At 42.2% G+C, this 21748-nt stretch overlaps 1 long non-coding RNA gene across 4 annotated transcripts; it reads right to left on the bottom strand.

Annotated features, from left to right (window-relative positions):
- Positions 1-348: 348 nt before the first annotated feature.
- On the bottom strand, positions 349-20253 carry LOC114262734 (uncharacterized). 4 transcript variants are annotated; one of them, XR_014348525.1, is made up of 5 exons: positions 20046-20240; positions 19481-19661; positions 19256-19319; positions 18694-18745; positions 349-676 (listed from the first exon to the last, which is right to left on the bottom strand). It is a non-coding gene; the product is annotated as an uncharacterized LOC114262734 (long non-coding RNA). The 4 variants fall into 4 exon arrangements; XR_014348526.1 differs by having other exon boundaries at positions 19481-19611; positions 20046-20238; XR_014348524.1 differs by lacking the exon at positions 19481-19661 and having other exon boundaries at positions 20046-20253.
- Between the last annotated feature and the right edge of the window lie 1495 nt (positions 20254-21748).

The following is a 21748-nucleotide window of genomic DNA, read 5'->3' on the forward strand; positions in this document are numbered from 1 at the left end:
TTTCGCTAGCAAAAGTACAAAAATAATACACTACTTATTTTATCTAATTGCCTTAGCTATTATGCTCTCCAATCACTCTTTATTTTAACTAATCATTCAAACTAACTTAACCAATTTTTAAAACAAAAAATACTAATTGATGATATTTTTCCAATGTAAATTTGCAATAATATTTCTTTAATATGTTTTAAAAATATATATGTTTAACAAATATATTTTTTTTCACAAATATTTCTTTTTTAAAACAAAGCAAAACACATATATTAAATATTAGGGAAATTGTTCACATCTTTAGCAATCAAATAAATTGACCGGATGTTACAAGCATACAAAATTTGTGGAATGATATGGAGCAGGAGAAAATACATATATATATGTAACATAAAGGAAATTCGTTGATAATTTATCAATTTAAGAACTGAAAAAACACAAATTAACTAAGCAAAAACCTTACAAAGATCAAGAAACAAACTCGGGAAGGGGGAAATCACAAATAGCAAAGTCGGAAATAAACTTCAAAATAAATAAACTATATCTAATACATAAAGTTTTTACAAATCTCCATGTTGATGCCACAAATGCTCAATTAGATCTGCTTGGAATAATCTCAAAACCAATATTAAATCAGCACATATTATGATGCTCATCTATCCATTCTCAGCAAACGAGTTAAAACCTGCACATAGCAAATGAGTTAAAACCTGCACATATTATGATGCCTATGGAATGACTAACAAATCCAAGGCGAACCTAAGTGAAATGCAGTAACAGGATCTTAAAACCATCATAAAAATGCAGTAACAGGATCTAAACCCATTGGAACTTTCAATTTCCCCACATATGTTCCAAATGATATTATCAAGTCAACAGTGATAAATAAGAACAAGAAAGACCCATATGGCAAATCAGAAGACTACAAAACCTAGGATTTTCATTGAGGATGCAGGGTGACTTCTACTAATCATGTGCAAAATAACAACCAAACACAGATGCTACCACTGTTGGGGAAAAGAAAAAAAAAACAGAGATTGAATAGATTTTGGGTATTGGAAAGCAGAACAAATCATCATCAAATAATTTCTACCAAAATCTATAGATTTCCAAAGCCATCAGATGCTACCACTGTTGTGGTCTCACAATATATATATATATATATATATAAATATATTATAAAACTAATATACACTCCATGCTTATTCCCACATTGTTTGGGATCTTCAATGTATATCACTTGAATGTTATAATCACAAGAAAACTAGACCCCCAATCTTATATAACCATATAATACACAATAGACATATTAACTTATTAGCAAAGCCTGAAACAACAAATGCAAACTTCCAACATATTCAATATTCAATATAACCTTTTGTCAGGTTGAACCTCCCATTAGAGTTCCCACCAAGGGTCATATATATTCTTCAAGGTGGGTCCATGAGAACATGTAGAGTTTTTAAAGAACTCTCCATGTTTCTCCCCCACTTTCATTCCCATTCCCAAACTCTTTTTTTCACTTTATATTTATAATTTGTATGAATACCAACAAAAACACATGTCCTTCCATGTTTCTCCCCTTTTCATTTCATTCCCAAACTCTTTCACTTTATATTAATAATTTGTATGAATGGCAACAAAAAAAAAATGTCCCTCTGCTTCTTAAAGAAAGAAAAATAAAAATGATCCACAAATATAATTGTTAGTCCATTTTAATGTTTGACTATCTATAAGGTGTATAATTGTTAGTCCATATTGTTTTTCTGCATTTTAATGATCTCCATATTTGCTATCCTTTACAAATCACCCCATACACATGTTATAACTACTTACAAAATGTAGAAGGTAATAAATAATTTTTAAATTATCCCGGCCCCTCCACAGCTCCGCCCTAATTCTATTTCTATTTTCAAGTTGAACAATCTACTAACAGTAATGGTTGTATATGTATGTGCTACAGTTTTATAAATTATCCTAGTTAGAAATTGAGGTTTACGAAGCCATTAGATCATTCTGAAAAATTTCTGATCAGTCCAGCATAAAGTTCTGTTAACCAGGAACGCAATGAAAAGTTCGAATAGGTAGGTGTGCTCTACATATTCCTTCTCTAATATGAAGGACACATCAAAAACTAACATTGATCATTGAAAGTAAAACTCACCAATCAGGACAGTCTCTTCGACTAGAGATAACAATTGTCTACCTATCTATTACACACTCCCCACCAAACTAAACAGCATCTATATTCAAGGAAATAGGGTAACACCACCTCAAAATTTCACATGAAATTTTACTCAAAACCCAATTAAAACACATAAACATAACCTACAAATCAAAGAACTAGATAAAAAAAGAAAAGGAAAACAAACCCAATTTGATCTATTGGCTCGACAGTATGAGCAGCACCAGCACCGTTAAAAAGCTTCTGATCATCATCGGCAACACTATCGAGCCAATAGGAATTCCAGTGGTTGGGATGGTCATGAAGAGCACAGACATGACAACGAAATACCTTCTCCCTTGACTTCATATTCTTCAGTTCCACCTCCATCATCCGCATTTTACCGTAATAATCACAATTTATAAAATACAAAACAGTAATTTTTGAGAAAACCTTAAAAGCAAGTGTAGACATGGCAAACATAGCTGAGAAAATGGAAAACTTAAGCCTCCACTCTTTTTTGTATAAAATAAGTATTATTTCCAAAATAGATGCCATAAGTTGGCCTAAAGTAGAAATAAGACCAAAAACTTCTAGAAATGCAATAGGTTTTTTGTTTTTCTTCAGCCATACAACTTCTACAATTGCAAAACTAAATGCAATCACCGCAAAACCAAGCCCCACGTAAGAGTATATTATATTTTTTTCATTTCCAACTTGTTCAACTGTGGCACTTGCAAATTCTAGCAGGACATTGAAGGCAGCACAGTAAAAATCTAATTGTTGTTCCTTAAAAAACTTAAACACTATGAACTTCAATTTCCCGAAAACTTCGTTGGTGAAGGATAACACTATGAAAACTATGTGAAACACTATGGCCTTCATTTTCTCAAAAACTTTGCAAGTGAAGTGACACGCTTTGAAAAACAGGTTAAACACTTTGGACTTCACTTTCTTGAAAACCTCGCAAGTGAAGTGAAGCACTATGAAAAACATAGGAAAGACTTTGGAAAACATTTTCTATATCTATAATACAGAGAAGGGATAGGTGGAGGATAGAGAGAAAATGAAGGTTGGAGAGAGGGAGAACATAAGAATGGATGGTCCACTCCAATTTATAATGATCTAACGAAACTATCTTCTTTTTTTTTAATGCATGATTTTTTTTTTTAATGCACGATTTTCTTTTTTAATGCATGATTTTCTTTTTTAATGCATGAATGATTTTTTTTTAATTCACGATTTTTTTTTAATGCAGATTTTCTTTTTTAATGCACGATTTTGTTTTTTAATGCATGATTTTTTTTTTAATGCACGATTTTCTTTTTTAATGCAGATTTTTTTTTTAATGCATGATTTTGTTTTTTAATGCATGATTTGTTTTTTAATGCACGATTTTCTTTTTTAATGCACGATTTTGTTTTTTAATGCATGATTTTTTTTTTTTAATGCACGATTCTGTGTTTTAATGCATGATTTTTTTTTTAATGCACGATTCTGTGTTTTAATGCATGATTTTTTTTTTTAATGCACGATTCTGTGTTTTAATGCATGATTTTTTTTTAATGCATGATTTTGTTTTTTAATGCATGATTTTTTTTTTAATGCACGATTCTGTGTTTTAATGCATGATTTTTATTTTTTTTTTTAATGCACGATTCTGTGTTTTAATGCATGATTTTTTTTTAATGCACGATTTTGATAGGTTGAATGCTTTTGAAAATGTTGTATGATTTTTCTTGTGAACAGATTATGTGAAACCGTGGTTCCAAACCAAGCCGAACCGTGTTTAAATGGTCTGGTTTGGATTGGTTCGATGATTTAAATGGAAACAAAATTTTAAAACACACACAGGATTATTGGGCCCACGGATTAATAATCTCAATCCTATGCTCTAATCCTGTCAATCAAATATGCCCTAAAAGTATTCTTGTTGAACATGAACCACATTCTAATTAATAGTACACTGTAAAAAATCATATTCTTTTCAATTTGAAAGAAATCAAATTTTAGTTCAAACTATATTCTAATTTACAACCAATTAACCAAAATGCCCAATATTGATTGAGCAACAACAAATAATGGCCTTATTTAAATATTTATTCATAGTATTTTTACTAACACCTAAGCTTCATGATAAATATTGAATAGTGATAGGCATTATTTTATAAATTTATGGATCCAGTGTTTTTAAAGGCTCAAGGCGCACTAAGGCGCTGAAGCTCTCTCAGGGCCTAGGCGCAAGGCGAGGCGCAGGCTTTATTGAAGTAAGGTGCACAGTTTTCGTAAAAAAATAGAAAAATTAATATAGACTAATCATTCATAATACTAAGACAATTTTTTACATACTAGTACTTACTACACAACACAAAAAATAAATAACAGAAAAAAAAACAATTTCAGTATAATGATTATTACATAAATAAAAAAAAATAACAATTTCATACATACAATTTCAGTATAATGTTTAAATTAAATAACAATTTCAGTATAATTAATTAATTCATACATACATAAATAAAAAAAAATAGATACATAAATTAATTAATTATTATGATTATTACATACATAAATTAATTAATTAATTAATTCATACATACATAAATAAAAAAATAATTAATTCATAAATAAAAATTATTATGATTATATGATTATATAATTAATTCAAAAAATAAAAATAATTAATTCATAAATTAATTATTATGATTATAACAATTTCAGTATAATGTTTAAATTAAATAACAATTTCAGTATAATGATGAATCAATTTCAGTATGATCCTAATGAATGTAATGTATCTATTTTTTTTATTTATGTATGTATGAATTAATTGATTAATTTATTTATGTATGTAATACTCATAATGAATGTAATGTAATGTATGTATAATCATAATGAATGTAATGTATGTATGTATGAATTAATTAATTTATTTATTTATGTAATGTATCTAATTTATTTATTTCAGTATAATCTATTTATGTATGAATTAATTAATTAATTTAATTTAATTCATGTATGTCATTTTTTTTTTTTTTTTTTAACAGAGACTGAGTCAAAACAAAGGAAAAAATAAAAACAAAAAATAGAACAGAGCTAACTAGCAGAACAAGTGGGGAAGAAAAAAAAACAAAAAAACAAAACAAATAGAGCTTCGATTCGACAGAGAAGAGCCCAGTCGGAAGAAGAAGAGGAGCCCAACGAGCGAAGCAGTAGAAGAAGGAAAAAAAAAAAAAAAACAATCGAGGTTCGAAGAAGGAGTCGAAGGAGGTTCGACAGAGGTTCGCGAAGAAGAAGAAGAAGAGGAGGAGGAGTACCTGGTTCGAGAGAGAGAGACGAGCCCAGTCGGAAGGAGTCAAAGGAGCTTCGTCGAAGGAGAACACCGATTAGGGCTTCGATCAAAGTTCGATTTGAGTCCTCTTCTCTTTTTAGATGTATTGTATTGCATCTGAGCTGTAATCGTATGTGTTGGAGGCAAGAGCTTCACAATTTTCAGCCGTCAGATATGAATTAAGCACAAACCGAAGAAGCTCGACTAGGCGCGCGACTTGCGCCTCTTCCAGGCGCACCCAAGGCGCGCGACTGTTATACCTCGCCTCGACCATAAAAAAAAAATATTAACTAAACTAAATAGTTAAACTACTATCATACATTTTTGAGAATCTGCATCACAAACTTTTGAATATCAAAATTCAACTTGAAAAGAACTACACACAAGTCCAAAATGATTTCAGCATATAGCCAACGAATATAATTTTTTTGGTGAAACCAAATGGAGCCCAAGTCTCACTTGGGCACAGAGATTTTGAATATGTAAATGGTATTAAATAATGACACAACAAGGATGTTCACATTTTGATGCAGTCTTTAGTCTCTGAACTTACGGTTGGCAAATATTCAAAAGTAATATTGCCCCTTCCCCTTTTGTGTTGATGTCCAGTTTCCATTGTACCAAAAAAATTAAATACAATAAATTAAGTAGTTGAAAATAGAGATCTTACTAATTTTAATCCTCTATTTCATGTAAAAAACAGAAATCCAACCTATATTGTCAACTATTCTTTTTCCAAAATTAAATTGACCCCCCTCAGTCTTGCACAAATCTTGCTGGGCACCACCTAACCCAACTACCCTCCATTCTCCTGGGAACTCGGCAGCCGGTCAGTACCATCTCGGCCATCGTCTGCCATGCTGCGCTTCTTACCCAAGTACTCCAACAGCTAAGCTCAGATGGGGACCAGACTCGGCTGCATCTCAGCAACGCCGAGCTCGGGACAACTCACACTTGTCTGCGGTCAACCTGTCTGCCGAGCAAACAGGTACCCCGGCTTCATAACCACGGATCCTCGCAGCTTGTTTAATCCACGCGCTGCCTTAACCGAGCAGCTTCCTTCACGACCGGGCCACACAACTTGGCCCAACGCCTGTCCGGCCCAAATCTATCCGGCACAACTCTGTTCGGTCCAAATCTGTCCGGCATAACGCTATCCGGTCCAAATCTGTCCGGCATAACTCTGTCCAGCCCAAATTTGTCCGGCACAACTCCATATCATTAATCTCCCTCTCAATTGCCCCTTAATTCCGTCCGCAAAAGCGTGACATGGATTACATATTCCGACCGGGATAACACTTCCTCGGTCCTCAAGATACGAAACGGTAACCGGGCTAGTTGACTCCTGTCTGCGAAATTTGTTCGCTCCTACTCCTCGGTTGATGTTCTCTTCTTCAAAAATTGCCCGGTTGTCTCCTCGACTCTTCAACCTGTCCTTTCAGTTCTGACGTCGTCATAAATGGGGACATGTGGCAGGCTTCCATTGGACCTCGAGCAGCCAACCCAGCCGTCTACCAGAATTTGAATTCTTGGCAGTTTCTCCGTCTATACATACAAGCCCCCTCTTCCTCATTCGCTCCTACTGCCTCTCTGTAATCCGACGCTTCAGAGCTCAAGCACCTTTCTCCAAGCCTCGTCTGCCATTCTTTGTGCTCGAAGGAATAGTCTCTGCCCTTCACTGGTAAGTCCTTCAACTCCTCTTTTGTTGCTATCTTCTTAAATATTCCACACATTAGGGCACTAAAACATAGCTCTTAGGACATAGGCCATAGAAATCGTCCCAAACCTCCCACTGTTCATGGTGTTCTTCATTTTTGCTGATGAACTTCGAAGAACTGGGGCGGACCGGGCTCCAAGTCTTCGTTTGATCCAAAAAACCATCTCGACCGAGCAAATAACCTGTTAGATATAACCATAGCAAGAACCGGGATAACAAAGGTCTTGGCCGCTCAACCAGGCTAAAATCTGGTCTGCTTGGGCGGTCGAGCTCCTTGTCAGCCTCTACGACCGAGGTGGTTTGGCACTCTAGACGACCGAGCTAAAGTCAAGCTCGCTTTGCGCGACCGCGCTCCCTCTTACACTTGCCCTCCTTTTCCTGCAGAGTCCAAGGGGACCATTGTCCAATCCTGAGGCTCCCAAAGACCAAGCAGCCACAAATCACCTGACAGTGCCAAACCAAAGCCGAGCTAATTTAGCCGGTCGTAAATGGGGAAATTCCGCTTCCTCGTAGATACTCTAGCTGCGCTAGCTGTGTTCAGGGAGGAGTACGGCATCCCGACCGACGTCCACTTTGAGCTCGCAGAAGAAGAGACCACCCCTTGGGGCAGAACAAAACAATGCCCCTTCACCGTGCTGTCCATCGTCGAAGGAGGCCTCCGCTTCCCGCTCAACCCACTTATCATCGAGTTCCTCCGCCGCATCGGGCTGGCACCCACACAAGTGTCCACCAACACTTACCGAATTATCAACGGCGTCCATGAACTGAACAACCGGCTAGGCACCAACTTAGGTCTAGCCGAGATATTAAGGCAATACACGATGGGTCACACCGGTGACAACCTAGCCTATTATTTGAAAATCAAACCGGGCAAGGAGAAAATTGTAACCGACACCCCGGATAAAGACTTGCACAACGACGATTTTTTCTGGGTGTCGGGCAATTACGAAACAGCCGAGGTACCGGGCTGGTTTATAAGCAAGAACTTCGGTTCCTCATGTAAGCCGCTCAAACTTGCTTGGTCAGCCTACCTTCTTTATTCTGTAATTAACCAGTTTTCTTGTTTCTTTTGCAGCAATCCCAGCCTTGCAAGCCAACTACCAATTTCCCAACGTAGAGGCAATTCGGACCGTGCTCCGCCATCGCCACCGAGATTGCAACGAGCTGCTCGGTTACACTCCAACCTACAGATACTCTGCTCCCCGCCGGAGTAAAATTACAGACTTTCTCCGTGCTCCATCACCTCCTCCAGATCCAACTTTGCCAGACGTTCCACTAATCCAGTTGACAGAAGAGCAAGAGATGGCCAAACGAAGCCGAATCAAAAACCTGCTCACCGCAATGTCTGCCGAGATTCCGAGCGTCGTCACCCGCTCTCCAGCCGCCGATCAGTCAAGGGGCGCCGTGGTCGCCCTAGCTTCTTAAGCTGCCGGGAGTCAAGCCAAGCAACACGCCGGGCTGGCAAAAGGTCTCGTGCGGACCCGTCTGCCGAGCTGATTACCAAACTATCCACTGAGCAACCTACCGTCACAGCTGACCCAACGCCGGCATGAAGACCGCAGCTCAAGCACCGGGGAAAGGAGATCCCGGCAATGGCTTCCATCAAGGGAGACAGAACATCTTCTTGCCTTTGATCTCTCCAAAGCCCTTCTCCTGCCGAGCGACGTGGTTGGCAGCGACCACGTTCCTGACACCCGGCTGGTGAAATCAGCCGTGAAGTCTATGACCAGGGTAAAAGTCTCAACCTTCTACTCCAATTTTCACTAGTGTTTGCACGGCTTCTTCTTCTTCTCTGATCAGGTTTCCTTTTTACAGGCCATCCAAAAACAACACTTAGTCATGGAGCGCATCCATCGACTTCGGCAAAAGGCAGCCGACACTGATAGCCAAGTCCAAAGCCTCCAAGCCGAGCTTGGCCGGGCAAAAGCATCTCTCCAAATCGCCAATGCTGACAACAACAGGTTGCACGGTCAGCTTGACGCGGCCAAGAAGAAGCGCGATGAGCTCCAGGCCGAGCTGGACACTCTGAAAAAGTCAAGGAAGAAGGACTGCCGAGATGCAAACAACGCCGGCTTCCTAGAAGCCGAGGGAAGCTACAAGAAGCAGTTCTTCGCTACCCAAGACATCTACTTCAAAGCGGGTTAGAAGTCTGCCTGCGAGCATCTCGGTCAGGGTCCTGATACTGACGTCTTTGCCACCCCGCCGCTTGCTTCCCTACCAGCCTACCTCGTGCCATATGCTAATGACGTCTTCAGTGCATTGCAGGCTGAGGCCGAGGAAGGGCTTGAAGAGGAAGAGGCCGGGGAAGATACCGACGGAGAGGCGCAACCAGAACAGGAGCAGCCCGGCCGAACTGAGCCCGTTGTTGAAGACCAATCTCCAGCAGTGAACCTGGAGACAACTCCGGATGATGAATTCACCAATCTCTCCCCCTTAGCTTAGTTTTCTCTTTTTGCTATTGCTTTTTTTGCTTTGCACATGTAACCGGGCTCTCTGCCCCTCCTTTTGTGTTAATTTTCAATCAATGAAAAGCTTTAATTGCATCAAGTGTTTGCACGGTTTTCTCGAACTCTATCTTCAGCAAAACATCTCGGTTTAAATCACGAAGTTGCACAAATCACCAACTAGCTTGACCGGAGTTAACATCTCGGTAAATTTAGTAAAATTGAGGAACTTCTTCAACAGGAATTAACATCTCGGTCGGAACAACAAAGTTGAACAAATCACTAATTCTTTCAACCGAACTAAACCATCATGGTTGAGCATGCCTGAACTGAACCAAACATCTTGTATAACCGGAATACACCATCTCAGTTTTAATTCTGATAGAATTGAACAAACCATCAACTCCTTCAACCAGAGTAGGGCATCTCGGTTGGAATCTTTGAGTTGAACAAACCATCAGCTCCTTCAACCGGCGTAACTCATCTCGGTTGGAATCTCTGAGTTGAACAAACCATCAACTCCTTCAACCGAAGTAACTCATCTCGGTTGGACTCTCTGAGTTGAACAAACCACCAACTCCTTCAACCGAAATAACTCATCTCGGTTGGAATCCCTGAGTCGAACAAACCATCAACTCTTTCAACCGGAGTAACTCATCTCGGTTGGAATCCCTGAGTCGAACAAACCATCAACTCCTTCAACCGGAGTAACTCATCTCGGTTGGAATCTCTGAGTCGAACAAACCACCAACTCCTTCAACCGGAATAACTCATCTCGGTTGGAATCCCTGAGTCGAACAAACCATCAACTCCTTCAACCGGAGTAACTCATCTCGGTTGGAATCCCTGAGTCGAACAAACCATCAACTCTTTCAACCGGAGTAAATCATCTCGGTTGAGAATACCCAAGTTGAACAAAACATCAACTCTTTCAACCGGAGTAAATCATCTCGGTTGAGAATACCTAAGTTGAACAAAACATCAACTCTTTCAATCGGAGTAAATCATCTCGGTTGAGAATCTCAAGTATTCAAAGCAATCAATCAAAATGCTAAGGCAAAGAAGACACCTCTATATATTGACAAAAAGAATTACATTCTGGAGTGTCAGGCAAAAAATTCCTTTGCATAAAAAAGAAAACAAAAGCTAGAAATAGTACAGTTTGAGGTTAGCCGCATTCCATGGCCGGGGTATTCCTATACCATCGAGATCCTCCAAGTGGTATGCCCCCTTGCCCGCCAGACCGATTATCTTGTAGGGTCCTTCCCAATTTACCCCTAGTTTGCCTTCACCTGGCACCAGGGTGTTGCCCATAACTTTCCTCAAAACCCAATCACCTACTTTGAACGGTCTGGGGTGCACCGTTTTATTGTACTTCCTTGAGAGCTCTTGTTGGTAGGCAGCGATGTGGATGAGAGCCTTTTCCCGACGCTCTTCCACCAAATCCATTTCCAGAGCAATGGCCTTGGCGTTTAGCTCGGGTTCAAAACTTTCACTTCTGAGAGTGGGCATACCTACTTCCAAAGGTATGACCGCTCCATGCCATAAGCCAAAGCGAATGGAGTTTTCCCGGTAGAACGCCGAGGGGTAGTTCGGTATGCCCAAAGAAAGCTGGGAAGTTCCTCGGCCCACTTTCCCTTGGCCTTCTCAAGTCTCTTCTTCAGTCCGTCAAGAATAGTCTTGTTTGACGCCTCGGCTTGACCGTTGGACTGTGGGTAAGCCGGAGTGGAGTTGTAGAACTCAATCTTGAAATCTTCACAAAACCCTCTGAATAGGCGACCGTCAAACTGGGTGTCGTTGTTAGAGATCAAAATTTTAGGGACGCCGAACCGTGTTACCACATTCTGCCAGACAAACCGCTTCACGTCTTTCTCCTTGATTGTTGCCAAAGGCTCGGCTTCAACCCACTTGGTGAAGTAGTATGTTGCCGCGATGAAGAACTTGCGATTGCCTAGTGCTGTTGGCAGCGGCCCCACTAAGTCTAATCCCCACATTGCAAAAGGCCAAGGGCTGGTTAGGGGAAGAAGTTCTCTGGCCGGCTGATGAATTTGGTGCGCAAACTTCTGGCACTTCTCACACTTGCGAACATATTTCTGGGCGTCGGCTTGCATGCACGGCCACCAATAGCCTTGCGAAATAGCGCGGTAGGCCAAGGACCTGCCCCCCTATGTGACTGCCACAGATGCCTTCGTGAATTTCGTATAAGAAGGCCTCCACGCTACTCGGGTGCACGCACTTCAGATAAGGACCGATGAAGGACTTTTTATACAACGCTCCAGATGGAGAGAGCCAAAACTGCTCTGATTTCACCTGGACTTTGTGCGCTTCTTTCTTCTCGGCTGGCAGAATCTGATCTCTGAGAAACAGGGCTATAGGGTCCATCCAGGAAGGACCTAGCGCGGCGCAGAATACCTCTGTCTGTCCGACTTCCTCTATGCTCGGCCGTGGAAGAAATTCAATTAACTGGGGGTTAGGAGATGCGCAATCAACCATTGAGGCGAGGCCTGCCAGCTCATCAGCTCGGTTGTTCTCTTCTCGGCCAATCTGTTGAACTCTGATTGCCTGAAATTGCTTGATGTGCTCCATGACCAAAGCTTGGTACTTTGCCATTCTGTCGTCCTTTGCTTCACAAATCCCAGCGACTTGGTTAACCACAAGCTGGGAATCACTGTACACCATTAGCTCGGAAGCCTTCATCTGAAGGGCGCTTTTGAGTCCGGCCAAAAGTGCCTCGTACTCAGCCTCGTTGTTGGATGCTGGGAAGCCAAGGGTGATAGAATGTTCAATAGTTAGGCCATGCGACGAGATAAGAACGATACCTAGCCCGGCACCGTGGCGGTTCGACGCTCCATCAACGAAAAGTTTCCACATCTCCCACACAAAGAGCTTCCAACATTGTGAAAGGTCCTAAGAATTACGAAGGTTGATGGGGTCACGACTGCTCGGCCGTTCGGATTCGAGTTCTGTGTTGATTGTTTCCAATTCAGCCACCCTTGATGATTCGGCACCGGACTCAGCAAGTTGATCTGCAATGCTCAAGTCCGTAGGCGAATCACCAGGTTGCGGTATTATGCCGGCCGAGGGTTCTAAGCTGTGTGGTTCCATTTCTTCCGCCCTTGGTGATGCGGGACCGAACAGAGCAGGTTGGTCGGTGATATTCAACTCCATCATCGCATTACCGAGTGGTAAAACCGTACAAACTGAGGGTGCTTCAGTGGTGCGCGCAAACTCCGCGTCGCTACTTCCACCAACTGGTTATATCTCGGATGGTCTTGCGTGCACCTCATCATCTGCCGCGGTAATATCGACCGGGCATACCGGATGAGTTCCAGGTGAGAATTCGGCGACGAAGTCGGCCAAAGTCTGGGCTTTGATGGCAGTGCGTGACTGGAACTTCACATCAAACTGTCCCAACTCGACCGCCCACTTTAGAATCCGACCGGAGAAGTCTGCCCGCTCGAATAAAGCTTTGAGGGGGAACTCGGTCAAGACGATGACGGTATGTGCATGGAAATAGTGCGCCAACTTTCTTGAAGCCATCATTAATGCCAAAGCAAGCTTCTCCAACGGCAAGTATCTCGACTCTGCCGGTAGCAAAGTTTTGCTAACATAGAAAATGGGGAGGTGCTTGATTCCTTCAGCCCGGACAAGCACCGCACTGACTGCATGCTGTGATACGGCCAAATAAAGATAGAGTTCTTCTCCAGGCTCCGGTGTGACCAACAGTGGCGCTGAAGACAGATACTCATTGAGCTCGGCCAAGGCTCGATCACACTCTTCATCCCAGGAGAACTTTGATTTTAAGGACTGAAAGAAAGGGCGGCAGCGATCTGATGACCGGCTTATAGATCGATTAAGCGCGGCGGCCATTCCGGCCAGATGCTGCACGTCTTTTGCCGAGCTAGGCTATTTTAACTCTTGCACGGCTTGGATTTGTGTAGGGTATGCTTCGATACCTCGGTTCGTGACTAGGAATCCCAAGAATTTTCCGGATCCCACGCCGAAGGCACACTTAGACGCATTCAGGCGTAGCTTGTGCTTTTTGAGAATGGCGAACATCTCGGCCAAGTCGGACAAATGATCTGCCTAATGCCGGCTTTTAACCACCATATCATCAATGTAGGCTTCCATTGTCCGGCCCAGCAAAGGAGCAAACATCTTGGTCACCATCCTCTGAAAAGTTGCCCCGGCGTTCTTCAAACCAAAAGGCATGACTCGGTAGCAAAAGAGTCCCCTTGGTGTAGTAAACGAGGTCATTTCTCGGTCGGGACCATGCATGGCAATCTGATGATAGCCGCGGTAGGCATCCAAGAAACTTAGCCTGTTATGTCCAGCCGTCAAATCCACAAGCTGGTCAATTCTAGGCAAAGGAAAGCTATCTTTCGAACAAGCTCGGTTGACGGTCTTGTAATCAACGCAAACCCGCCACTTTCCATTCTTCTTCGATACCACCACTGTATTTGAGATCCACCGAGGATAGTGTACTTCTTGAATTGCTCGTGCCTCTAGCAAATTCTTGACTTCTTCCGCAACTACCTCGGCGTGATGCAGCGCCGATCTCCTTGTTCGCTGAATGACTGGCTTGGCTCCGGGGAAGACATTGAGATGATGGCAAATAAAACTAGGATCGAGGCCGGGCATGTCGTAAGGCGACCATGCAAAAACTTCGATGTTGGCCATCAAAAACTCAACCATCTCGGTTCTTTCCGCAGCTGTAAGGCTTGAGCCGAGCAAGAAGAACTTGTCCGGCTACTGTGTATCGATTCACACCTCCACCAATTCCTCGACAGCTTTGTCCACGGCCTTGGTGCCCACATCATCCAAGACACCCTGGTCCTCCGGTCCCTCAATCATTTGAACAAATCCTTTGGCAGCCCGGCTCCCGTTGACTGCCACGAAGCACTGTTTTGACAGGACCTGATCGCCCCAAATCTCCTCGATTGTCCCCATAACCGAGGGGGATCTCATTACTTGGTGAAAAGTCGATGCCACGGCTTGCATGCCGTGAAGCCACCCCCTTCTAAGGATCAAATTGTAAGTAGATGGCACCTGTAACACCCAGAACTCCACCTGTTTGACCACGGATCCCGTTTTAACCGGCAGGATAATCTTTCCCAAAGGCCACTCCGGTTGTGAGTTGAAACCAACCAACGGCGATGTCGCCGGGGCCAAATCCGTATCTCGGAGCTTGAGCTGTTGGAAAGCGTCGTAGTACATGATCTCGACCGAGCTTCCCTGATCGATCAAGATCCGTTTCACTTCAAAATCTTTGACGCGGAGTGTAACTACTAAGGCGTCATTATGCGGTGTCTGAATGCACTCCAAGTCCCTTGAGGAGAAACTAGTCACATCTTTCGCTTCCGTCTTCCCCCTCTTGAGCGCAGGCTGAACTGACAAAACTTCCCTCATGTGCTCTGCCTTCTTGATCATACCACGGAGTTCGCAAACACGCGCCGGTTCCACTATGCCGTGGATGACATTCACAACCCCTTGAGGAGGTGCATCCCGGTCATCCGGTTCCCGCGGATCAACCAGAACTTGATTTGCCTTAACGCCCCCATCAATGTAAAGATCTAGGTGCCCGGCCGCGATTAGCTCTTCCAGGAGTTGTCTCAATGGCAAACAATCCTCAGTCCGGTGGCCTCGCTCCCGATGAAACGTGCAACAATACCGCGGATTGTAGCCCTTTTGTCCATCACCCAATTTAGCAGGAAACCGGACATACTCCTCGTCTCAAATTTCACTAAGTATGCGATAGATCGAAATCTTGAAGACCGTGGTTATGCCAGTCCTTGCCTTCAACCTTCTGTTTGCATCCGCTACGTCATCTCGGGGGTAGTCATCCTGGTCATTCCGACGTCTTCTACCCCGATTTTTGCGATTCGAGCCACGGTCCGATTCCTCTGCTCGGTCACTTAAGCGGCTGGACTCTTGCCCAACTGCGTGCACTTTGCCTGCTATCTTCTTGTCTGTTGCTACCGGAGTTGCCTTCACGGTAGATGCTGACGCATCATCCTCGACTCGGATGTGCTCATTGATGCGCTGCATGAGCTGGCCCATGGACGTCGGTTGGTGCATGGTAAGCAAGTCCCGCAGTCTATATCCGACCGGGAGACCACGCTTGTATTGAGTGATTGCAAGGTTGACCGGGCGATCTAAGATCTTGTTGAAGGTCTCCCAATACCTAGAGTTGTATGCCTTCAATGTGTCGCTCGGTTCCATCTTGACACTCAGTAGATGATAGACTTCCTTTGGTGTTTTTGTGTTGGTCTTGAAGCGTGTGACAAAGGCTTCGGCCAGCTGATGCCACCTCTCAATACTCCCCTCCGACAGCCTTTCAAACCACTTCAAGCCCAGTTCGCCCAAACTTGACGGAAAGATGAGGCACATAAGAGCGTCATTCCGCCTATGTCCGGCCATGACCTGTCGGAAATGACTTACATGCATGTAGGGATTGATTTTCCCGTCGTAAAGCGTGAACTTTGGCTGGTGGAAGCCTGCCGGAAGCGGTGTAGTTTCTATTTCCAGAGAGAAATGGGTGGCACTCAACCTGGCCAAATCTGAATCCACTAGGAGTGGCGTTGCTTGGCGGGGTGGAGGCATTCCAACCTCCTCGCTGGCATGAACCCCGTAGGATAGCCGCTGGAACGCCGGTATCCTCTGAGCTTCGCGCCGGCGAGCCCGCTCCTTTAAGACCGCTGCAAATCCTCTGAATGAGCGGAGTAAGAGTACCTCGACGTCTTCACCGGACGTGAGGGCCGGTAGGTGCTGTCTTGCGCACTAGACTTCTCTGCATGCACGCCGAAATCACCAACCTGGTAACTTCTGGTAATAGAAATGGACGGAGTGCGTCGCTGACTCTGACCGCCTGAACGGCGGGGTGGGGTGCGCTCAGTGTGGTCACCCACTCCAGCTACACCTTTCCCTTTGACATGCCGCTTGAGCTCCTCCATCTCCGCTGCCATTCGCCAGATGACAGCGTCTTGGTCCCTCAACTTGTGTTCCAAACGTCGGGCATGTGATTCTCTCCGCCGCCGATGACCGTCCGGACTTCGTGAATGACCATAACTTCTTCCCCGCTTAACCCGCGCGTCTCCTGTCTGTCCTCCGGTGGGTGTCTCCAAGTCCGCCATTGGATGGATGGATGACGGGAGGTCCTTCTCTCCTTCGGGTGAACTCCGGTGTGGCTCCGTCTATGGCAGACAACGGAAACTCGTCGTTGTTCGCCATGGACGGTGATCAGACTAGCCTGGAAGACAAGGTTTTTTGTCTGTCAAACTTTACCACAGACGGCGCCAATTGTACGGGGAGCAAATATTTCGGCAAGCCCGTATTCCTTTCTTCCAAGCTCCTGTCTGTCCGATCGATCTGCGAGCACAACAGCGGTGAGCTACCCGGCGGTGTGGCCACAAAACCCTCCGATGATCAAGTTGGCACACACCTTAGGATGGGGAGAGAGGAGTGTTTGAGTGTAAGAATTTCCTTACAAAAAAATGTTCATGCCTGCAAAGGGGGGCGCAAACTCGCTTATATACCTTCTGCGCCCCAAATCCACTCCCATCCGTCTCTCGACACGTGGTGCTGCTATCCCATCTGTCAGCACAAATCTTGCTGGGCACCACCTAACCCAACTGCCCTCCCATTCTCCTAGGAGCTCGGCAGCCGGTCAGTACCATCTCGGCCATCGTCTGCCATGCTGCGCTTCTTGCCCAAGTACTCCAACAGCTAAGCTCAGATGGGGACCGAACTCGACGGCATCTCGACAACGCCGAGCTCGGGACAACTCACACTTGTCTGCGGTCAACCTATCTGCCGAGCAAACAGGTACCCCAGCTTCATAACCACGGATCCTCGCAGCTTGTTCAATCCACGCGCTGCCTTAACCGAGCAGCTTCCTTCACGGCCGGGCCACATAACTTGGCCCAACGCCTGTCTGGCCCAAATCTATCCGACACAACTCTGTTCGGTCCAAATCTGTCCGGCATAACACTGTCCGGCCCAAAGCCGTCCGGCACAACTCCATATCATTAATCTCCCTCTCAATATTCCTAAAAGAAAGAAATATTCCTAAATTGTGCTGAGGCCAAGGAGAATGAGATTACTGAGCAAAAGAAAGAAATATTCCTAGACTGTGAGAACAAAGAATTCCTAAAAGAAAGAAATATTCTCTACCACTAAATGGTTTCCTTCTGATAAAGCATCCTAATACATAAAGATGATGAAGAAAAAGAGAGAGAGAGAGAGAGAGAGAGAGAGAACATTTAAAATGAACCATTTCAATTTTTAAGCCTCTTTTCTGTCCTTTCCTTCCCCTAATTCTTTCCATGAACCAAATGGGAACTTAAAAGTTGATTTGTTTGCAGAAACTTTCTAGGAGCTTTTTTCATCAAAACAAACAGATACAGATTCATTCAGCCCAACAGCAATGTTGACAAACACTTCAAAAAGTGTGATGTCGCCATGTCATGCACAACATGAAAAGGAATGAGTCTAAGATGTGTTGGATGCACCTACCATCAAGTGTATAAGCAACACGAGTGCTCAGCAAATGGAATAAAAAGTAAAAACTTGAAATGAAGGAAAAAAGGAGATCCATTCTGAGATCTTCCCAAGGTAAAACAGATCAAAGTCATAGAAATGCAAATTGAATAACAATGCAGGTGAAAATCAACCAATGAACCGGCTCTAATCAACCAAACAAATCAAATCTCACATCTCATGATTCAATAAGGAAACTCTTAGTGTTTCATAGCAAACATCTTACCCTTGATACCCAAAGACTGCTCAATTCAAATTAAAGCACAAAATTAGAACTTCCTTTGGAGTACAGAGTAGCATATCATCTTGCCAATAACGAATTCTGCTTTGTGAGCAGAGAAGACCGCTTTGTCTCAATCTATTGGTCTATGCGGATCAGGGGCCCAGCTAACAAGCGTGCAGGGAATAAGGGTACTGGATTGCGCTCATATTCATCACTAACTTGGTTATCGGTACGCAAAATTTCATAAATATATAAATCAGAAGAGAGAAAAGTGAGAAATTGAACCTTCTAAGCAATCCGATCATGGTTGAATCCTTCACTGGATCTTACCAGTCAACTGCCAAAAAAAAAAATCCTAATTGAATATAAAGAATATGAAAGAATGAAAGGATACCACAATCCGATCATGGTTGTCAGTAAAAGAACAGAAAAATCATTCAGTTGGATGATGGGGATGAGGCAGTACATCAAATAAAACCTCTGTAAAGACCTTTATGGCAATGACATGAGAAGAATTCAAACTTGAAGTTAATAAAATATTGGACAAAGAAGAAACTGAGTAATATATCGCACAAGGAACCACTACTGCTAGACATTAAATCAGACAAACTAATATTTTTTTTGGGTGCCATATAAAGCTAGAAATTATAAGCAAATACTAAACATTCAAGCAAAACACAACGTGTAGATTATTCCAATGATTAAATTGAATATCAATAATAATGGTTAAAAAGCAAGCACAAAAAGTCATATAGATATATGAATGTATGTATATGTAAGATGTGAAGGAGCAGAGGTTTGATTGTACCAGCCGTGCAAGCACTTGTGGAGCAGAGGTTAATGGTACCTTGCGATTATCTTGCTGAAGCTGAGGCAGATGCAGAGGCAAGAGAGATCATCATCGAAGCCATCTGAATCAGACAAGACGATGAAACGATAAGATCAATTTGAAACACTTAAAATTAGTAAAAAAAATCAAGCAGTGATCTTCGAGAGAAGTAGAACTTTGATGAGTCTAAATTCGAATCGGTAATCGATGTAAAAAAACAAGAATAAGAAAACAAAAACAAACCTCAGAGAAGTAATGAAGTCGTGTTCAGATCTAGAAACAAAACAACCAAAAACAGAAGACCAACCCTGCCTTTCAAATAAAATTGATAATTTGAACAAAAACGAGAACTAATCACTGTTTTCTTCGTAGACCTATAGATACACATACATATGAGGCGGAGAGAGTGAGAAATGCACCACATCTACAAAAAACAAAAATGAAGGAAAAGATAGATCTGTTGTGAACGAAGCTTCAGATCTCAAATCGGCGAAAAAAATAAAAAAATAAAAATACGAAGTAGATGAAGAATCAACCCATAGACTTCATGATCTCTCTGTGTGTGTGTGAAAAATGATAGATCTATCTGATTGAAGCTTGACATCTCATATGTTAGATCTATCGTTAACGAGTAATGATAAATCGATTTTCATGATCCATTTTCTCACATCGAGCTTCAAACGAGAGAGAGAGTGTGTGAACTGCAAAATTAGGACAAAGGAGTGTGTGTGTGTGTGTGTGAAGAAGATGACGAATCAACCCATAGACTTCGTGATCTGTGTGCGTGTGTGAAAAATGATAGATCTACCTGATTGAAGCTTGACATCTCATATGTTAGACCTGTCGTTAACGAGTAATGATAAATCGATTTTCATGATCCATTTTCTCACATCGAGCTTCAAACGAGAGAGAGAGTGTGCGAGAACTGCAAAATTAGGACAAAGGAGTGTTTGAGCTCATAATCAAAGAATATCACAAGTTAGAGCTCATAATCAAAGAATATCACAAGTTAGAGCGCTTAACCAAACCTGGTAAAAAGTTACTTTTTCAAGCTGCAATAGTTCTGTAAATTGGTATTCATCAAAAAAAAATTATCAAAATAAGAATAGGGTACAAATTTCACTACTTTATTATGTGTGGCCGTTGGAAGCGATCAATCGGTCAACAGCAGTAGACTAATCGGTCGACCGGTTCCCTTTTAAATAGGTAGGTTCAAACCGGTAAAAAAGATTCAAACAAATAAAATTGCATTACCGGTCCACCGACCGGTCGACCCTCCCCTTTTGATGCACGGTTTGAGGAAGAAATATCAAATTGAGAAAATTAATTTTTTTTTACTCAAATTTAGTGAAAAATTTGATTCACCGTTAGAGATGATCTTATGTTTTCGTCTATAAGATTGTTTATAGGGATCAAATTGAATTGGCTAAATAACCTTGGCCTAGTTTGGCATAATATAAAAAAGTTAAAAAGTCACTATCCTATCTAAATTACATCATCTCATTTAAATCACATCATATTTCTACCACATCACTTCAAATTCAACCCATATTTCACGTTTTTTTGTAAAACATTAAAAAATATACTTATTTAGATCGTCCCAAACAACCTCTAATTTCTTCTAGTGCTTTTCTTTTGCCCCGTTTGTTTGGAGAGTTAGAGGAAAGATTGAGGTGGTGAGGTGGGACTCATTAATAGGGGTGTTTGGTAAAAAAAAAAATTTAACTTAAATCAACTTTTGGCTTAAATTAAACGATATTAGTGTGTTTGGTATAAGGTAGAGATTATGGCGTAATTTAGGCCATTTTTGGCTTAGAGCATCTCCAATGGTGAACTTCTTTTTTCACAAAATCTGAGTAAAAAATGACTGGTTTCACCAAATCTGATATCACTAGCTCCAACGGTTCATCAAATCCCGTATCAAATCCCGTGGGTCAACCGGTTGGTCGACAAGTGAGTCGACCGGTGAGTCAACCGGTAAGCGTAAATGTATTTTTGATTTTTTTTGCAGCTTTAAATGCTATGTGAATACCCTGAATAATTTCTTAGTGCAAGCCCAGATGATATTATCTATATGTTAGTTGATTTTCCCCCAGTCATCTCTCTCTTGAGAGACTCCAACCGTCATGAATACACGCTGCAATCATCCTGTGCTGAATCACATTTCAATTTCTTACCAAATGTTCCTATCCTGTTCTGCACAACCCTGTGTTTTTCATTTCCCTTCCTTTCAAGAAAATGAAAACAAGTCAAACCCTCAACTGCCTCTTCGACCACCTTTTTGTAAACCAAAACCTCAACCTTCTAATTGACAAGACTTGCCATAAACACAATTTCATATTCATCAATTCAAACAATTTCAGATGTTTGCTGGTGGGTTGACCGGTTGGTTGACCGGCCGGTCAACTGGTAAGACAAAATATATATATATATATATATATATATATATATTTTACCTGTTTGAACCTTTTTTTGACCGGTTTGAACCTACCTATTTCAAAGGAATTCGGT

Source organism: Camellia sinensis, chromosome 13 (genome assembly GCF_055761805.1).
Source record: "Camellia sinensis isolate YWXY chromosome 13, ASM5576180v1, whole genome shotgun sequence".
In the NCBI taxonomy this organism is placed as follows: Eukaryota; Viridiplantae; Streptophyta; class Magnoliopsida; order Ericales; family Theaceae; genus Camellia; species Camellia sinensis.